Genomic DNA, 6,733 nt, shown 5'->3' on the forward strand with positions numbered 1-6,733 from the left:
AATAATGTATGATTCAGTGTGTTTACTAATCCTGTCTCCAAGGTCAAGACCAAGATTACTGACTCAGTCTTTCTGCCAAATTTGCTTATCTCTCAAATAAATGTAAATTTATGGTTCAGGATTATGATATGACTAATAGTTCCTTCCAGATTTCCAGGATAACAAAGGCCTAGCTAGCCCTGGTCACCAGAGGCTCAACAGCAAAGATTACGGACTACCTGCCATGCCCTACGGTAGGCAGACACTTGAATTACCTCACCACTGTCTAAGAGCAAGAAGAAAAATAAGCTCAAAATCACCCTTTCAAATATTCGAGACTCACGCTACGTAGAACAGAGGAGCTGCTCTGCCCTGGTCCCCTTCCCGGATGAAATTTGCAAGCATGGGGAAGGGGTTGGCCATAAGCAACTGGAGACGCGAGGACGGCTACCACGCACCCTGGTGAAGAACCTCAGCTGTTTCACAATCAGGACCTTTCCATGCCAGGAAACGTCATCAAACCATAGGAAACAAAGAATCATGAATTTGACTCTGTATTTTTGGCAAACTGACACAACATTAAAACTGTCTTTAAAAGGAAATGCATCACTAGACCGGCTATCAACCATAAGAGAGGACGTGATTACCATATAAAGCAGAGAACATTCCACCCAGGTATGAGCAGGTGGGCTCAGGAATCCAAGACATTCAGCTACTTCCTAATTCGGGGGAGTTTTGTAACCAAATCTCTTTACCCTCCTGTAAAATGGGTATAGGAACAAACTCATAATATTCTAAAAAGCCTTAAATGAGATAATCGGCGTCAAGTATGCAGCACAGTGCTTGGCATACACAAGATGTTCAGGTTTCTATTATTATTATTATTTTTCCTGCATCACACAGAATGGGATAACTTCTACTTTTTCTGAACCTTAAGGGGGGCTACTTTAGACGTTTGCTCTAATTAGAGCTGATCCTTTCCACCTTAAAGTGTGACTAGGAATTTATTTGTATTACTGTGGAAATATAGAAAAAGTAATACTCCAGAATGCAGCATTCCAAAATTCTCTTTCCTAACAACTATTCCAGAATAGATACAACCCCTGGGGTTTTTGTTTAATGGTCACTAACACCGATGCAGCCCTTATGAAGTGCGCTGAACGCTAAGCATTTTCTACGCCAAGACTCCTTTAATCCCCATCATAGTCCTGTGAGGTGAGAACTGTCCTCGTTCCCATTTTCCAGATCAGGAAACTGAGGCACAGAAAAGCTCAGCAACTTGAGCAGGTGTCAGAGCCAAGTTACGATTCCAACCTGGCAGGGCGGCCCCGGGGTCCGTATTCTCAAGCAGGACACCAAAGCACCTGTGTTCCATGTAGGTATTTGGGGGCTGGGAGAGCCAGGGAACGGCAGGGAGGGAGGAGGAAGGAGATTCTCTCCCTGTCCCGCAACACACATGCGCATACACAGCAAAGATTTCAGTCGAGAAGACATCACCAAACACATCCTCATTGGCTGCTTCTTCAAATAAAAATTTTCAGTTCCTTACTGAAAGGGTAGTATCTTCCTACAGAAACTGGGAGAAGCAGGAGAGAGGAGAGGTCTGGGCACCCGGCAGAACTCGTGTTATGTGGGAGCTTGGAAGGGCCAGGCTGGCAGGGCTGTCCCTGGAGGGCAGGGCAGATCAGGCCTCGCTGCACTCAGGGCCAGGCTGCTGCATTCATCCCAACTGCACAAACACCAGACACACGAACGCCGGCACTCGCCCCTTCCCTAGAAACCGCCCCCGAAGCACTCTTCTTGACTGTTAATGCCTCCCTCACATGCGAGGAAAGCCAGGGTCCCAGCAGCTGTTACTAAAGTAAGTGTGGAAGTACATGTGCTTGGCCTGCAAACGTTCACTAACAACATGAACCGAATCTTCACTCATCATCACATCATTTTCCCCATTTTAGTGGCAAGCGTAAGAGGTGGAGTGCTTTGCCCTAGGACAGACACACGGTAACTGAGATGGACGGACGGATGGAGAGAGAAGGGGAGAGGGAGAGGGAAAACTGGAATCCCAGCTTTCCAGGTCTGTGACGGGCTGAGGAGTCCCGTGAGGCCCTGCGGGACACAGCATCCGTCCTGCACCACCCCACAGACAGACCCGCCCCAGACTCACGCTGGACCGGCCAAGATAGAAACAAAGAGGGGAATAAAAAATTAACATGCTGTTGTTAGCACGGTAGCGTCAGCAGTATTTCCTGAAATGCAATTTAATGCTCTCTTAATGTGACCAAAGGGGAAAGGAAAACTGAAGAAGGATTTGGAATCACGGAAAGCTCCGGACGAGAGGCTGATGCGCTGTGACCCATTTGGACTAATCAGCCGCAGAAACAGAAGCTGTGGATTCCGAGGGAACGTGGCTGAAGGGCGAGGCCGCGGCATCTCTCCAAGCCCCACACCGCGCAAGGCACTGCTGACGGCAGAGATTAGGGAACTCTAGTCAATTGGGGTTCTGGGGGTTTAGAGCTGTGGTCCCCAACATTTTTGGCATCAGGGACCGGTTTTGTGGAAGACTATTTTTCCATGGACGGGGAGGCGGGGCTGAGGCAGCCACGTGAGTGATGGGGAGCGGCTGTAAACACAGATGAAGCTTTGCTGGCTCACCCGCCACTCACCTCCTGCTGTGCTGTCCCTGGGTTCCTAAGTTCTGTGGAGGGTGGGGTGGGCTGTGCGGCCTGGTCCCTAACAGGCCACGGACCAGGACTGTCTGTGGCCTGGGCGCTGGGAACTGCAGGTTTAGAGAGCAATTTCTGCTGGAGAGGCCCTGGGTCCACAGGAATGAAGACAGACCAGGAGCGCAGACCTGCGAACACGAGGGCTTCCGCAGCCAGAAACAGCAGCAAACCCCAAAGTACTTGCTGCTTATTTGAAATACTAATTTGCAGTTTTGGAGACTGACTGACCTTGATGTCTCCTGTGAGCAAACCCTGCTGCATGAACCTTCTCACTCCAAAAAAAAAAAAAAAGACAAATTTTGAGGGAAAACAAATTGCATTTTTTGTACCTAAAAAGAAGTCCAGGTACTGGATATAGACAATGAGAAAAACACTCAGAAAAAGTCAAAGCTGTTTTCTTCAAGCGTCGTTTCAAAATCTAGACAGAAGAACTACAGGCAATAGGCGACAGCGCGGCGAAGCTCTGCGGCTGACACGGCTGCACCTGTTTCCAGCAGACGCAGACGTGGCTGTATACGCACCTCCTCAGACGACGCTGCAATCCCGCGGCTCCGGACGTGCTCAGCAGACGAATCTGAACAGCTGGGTGACAGGCTGGATCACGGCCAGGAGTGGAATAAAAGGGTGGATTTTAGTAACCGAACAACTGCGGTGCAGTCGCTTTATTTTTAACGACAGCTCAGGGCACGGTGAGGCCAGCCTTGCTGGCGAAGCTTTTCTCCAGCGAGACTTGCTCAACTCCTGGCGATGGTGCTGGCGGGAGGGGTGCACTGGCCGGACGGGGCCGCGTCTCCGCGCAGGGCTGGGAAGGCCGGCTCAGGTCCAGGGCTCGGGCACCCGAAGAGACCGGGGATCCTCGCCGGCCTTGAGCAAGGTCAACCACACAACTTCCTCAGGGCATTTACGGGCTGGTGACGAGGGCCGTGAAGGAAACCAAACAGACTGAGCAGTGGTCTGGACCCTAAACCCTCCCTTCCGACAAATCTGTAAGGAGCTGGAAAGTGACTTTAAAAGCTTACTCTGCGTTAATGGGCCCTGGCTTACCAGGGAAAGGAGGTTTCCAAACTCAGGACGGAATTGCTATTTTTCTTCTAGAAGTAAAAAAACGATACAATACGGAGTAAAAACATAGGTGAAGTAATGATTTCACCTAAACTAAAGAGGGGCCCAAAACGTAGGCTTCTCTAGCAGACGCTTCGCCGAGACCAAGCCTGCTCCAGGGACCCTGGCAAAACAGACACTTACTGCCCGGGACACAACTGCTGGAATACGGCAGAAGCTCGAGAGCCGGATGAAGAAGGTGCTTGTGGCAGTGTTGAGACCCTACCTGCGTTTGTGCATGACGGAAATGCACGGTAAAGTAAAGGTTGCCGTTAGCCATGCTCTTCCCCGACACACTGGTGAGCAGTTCCCTGCAAACGCTCTGACCGACCAGGTGATCCGAGGAACGCCCTTCTCACCAAAAAGGTACGCTTCAAAATCGTTTCACCCACAGGAGCCCGAACATGTCACAGGGAGAAATCTGGGTTTCCCCCTAAGTGAATCCCCTCCCTTAGCTTATAAAGTGGTGAAGAAATTCTTCCTGTGAGCGAGGACTGGGCACCTTCTCCCTCCCTGCCCTGCCCCTCGCCTGCAAGCACCAGTTCATTCTTCTTGGCTGTTTGGGTACTTAAAAAAAAAAGTTTGAGAAGCACTGCCCCTTAGTCCATAACTGGCCTGATTATTATCAGAAGGAGGAAGGAGACAAGGTGCCCACATGGGTGGTCTGGCCTCTCCCCAACAGGCCAGCCCTGCAGGGCTGCGGTGTGCGCATAGGCATGGACCACACTGCCTGCAACAGCGCGCATCAGTGGTTTCTGTCTGCCTCATACTCCTCTTTTCAATTGGAAATTCTTCCTGCCTTCCCAGGTTCCATCCAGCCATCACTGCAAGGATGGGCCCTGCATGGTACCCCACTCCTCTGCCACAGCAGGGGGCACTGGCCCCAGGCCAAAGACATTCCTTCCAAAAGACTCCACTTAGTAGCACTACAACAAAGAGGGTCTCTCATCTTCCCTTTGGGGTTGAAGCCCAAGAGCCACCAGCAGCCATCTCTCCAGCCCATCCAGCACGAGAGAATGAGGCCAAGGTCCAGAGGACATTCGAGCTTCATCCGAAGCCAGCTTTATCCTTGGATTTTCCTATTATGGGAGTCAACAAATTCCATGTTTTGTTGAACCTAGTTGGGGAAGAGAGAGAGCTGTGTAACACCCAAGTTTCCTCATGAAACTAAGCGCTTTTATAAAAAAATATAAAAATAAAAAATTTGTATCTAATACCACTTCTGATTAAAACAAGAATCCTCATTTCTATAGGAAATAATTCATCACAAATACATTCATAAAATAGTTACGTGTGTGTTGCAGAAAACTATTCAAACTTGATAGTTGAAATCTTATAAGTAAACGGTTTAATTACAAGGCTACAAGTTATCTTTTGTGGCTGGCTTTCCAATAAATTTGGAAGATCAAATAAAATATTTTTAATGAATTATCTCATGTCAGACAGGACATGGTCTCAGGTTAAAAAAAATAAAGAGCCTTAAAAGTGTGTCACAATGCACTGCCCCCTGCTAAAACCTCACAAAGGACAGAGTAGGTGCCACTTTTTAAACAAATACTCCATCATGATTAAAAAACTAATGCAAGGAAAATAAACCCACACCCAGCAGTATGGCTGGAAGTCGTCCTGCAGCATTTACGTGTCCCGTCGGATCCAAGCTCAAACCGTCCACGCTGACCTCCCCGCTGGAGTCTGTGTGAGAGGACACGCCCCGGACACTGAGCGATGCAGTGGCTGAAACCAGGACGTCCGCTCAGACCACACAGTGCGGAGGTTTCTCAGACCGTGGTGGGAAGTATCAGTAAAGTTATTCCATTTCATCAGAAAGGCAAGGTTCTGTGTACGTGGGCGACCTTAACAGCCATCCGTTCAAACATATGATGGAGACACTGAAAACGAATCCCTCAACAAACAGCTCGTAGACCTTTGACCTTTGATGACTTTGAAGCATCTCCAGACTCATCTGCTCGCCAGACGGGCCCCGTCCTCTGAGCTGCCCTGTTCCTGGTACGAGCCCCCAGCATTCGCCCATCACTGACACCTTGATTTCTCGTGCCTTCGCCTCCCACGGTCAACTCCAAACTCGGGGAGAAGAGCAACGGGGGTCTTACTGATTGCGGTGCTTGGCGCAGATTCTAACAGAACGTGCTAGGCTGCCTCACAAATAAACATTCGTTCAATGAATAAATCTCATTTCTTTTCACTTTGCTGTAAGAAAAGAACCCACCTTGGATCTTAGGATCTTAATCAGCAAGAGTTCAAGACTGCGAAGAGGCCCAGTGTAGGCTGAGCTGTGATGTGAACGAATCTATAGGCACCTATTTTTAATATGGGAGAAAGAGGGGGCTTGGTTTTTGTATAATAAAAACAGAACAAAAAAAGTTCTAACTGAGACAGATTCAGGGTTATTCCTCCATTTTTATGGTCTTTTATTGGCATTTTAAAATATCTCTGGGGTAAGTTGTTGAACGTTCCCTCACTGGACTTGAGGGTAAGTTGGGTGGCCACGGGGCCAGAGACCAGAGGCTGAGCACTCGGTGCGTGTCCCCTTCCCGGGCTGGCCCTACTGCTGAGGGACTTTCAGGCCTGTTGTCATCTCTGCCTTCGGGTGCCAGAATCCTCACTCTCGAACGTCGCATCTTCCACCCCAAATGCGCTCTGCTCCGCACTCATGCTCCGTGCACTGGTGACAAGTGAAGCGGAGAGGGAGGAGGACAGAACAAGGCGCCTCTGTCAGCCAGTGCTCAGAATGTGCTGCAGCAGCCACTGGGGCTGGGCTCCGAACAAAGGGCCCAGCGTGGGGCAGTGGACCCGTGGAGCCAGCAGGTGACCCCTGCTAGGGGAAGGGTCCACACACAAGTGGCCTCCCAGGGCCAGAAGGAAGCACCGTCCATTCGCAGGGAAGCCCGGGACTCACCCGTGGGGGCGGC

This window comes from Propithecus coquereli, unplaced genomic scaffold (genome assembly GCF_000956105.1).
Source record: "Propithecus coquereli isolate 6110/MARCELLA unplaced genomic scaffold, Pcoq_1.0 Scaffold45, whole genome shotgun sequence".
Lineage (NCBI taxonomy): Eukaryota > Metazoa > Chordata > Mammalia > Primates > Indriidae > Propithecus > Propithecus coquereli.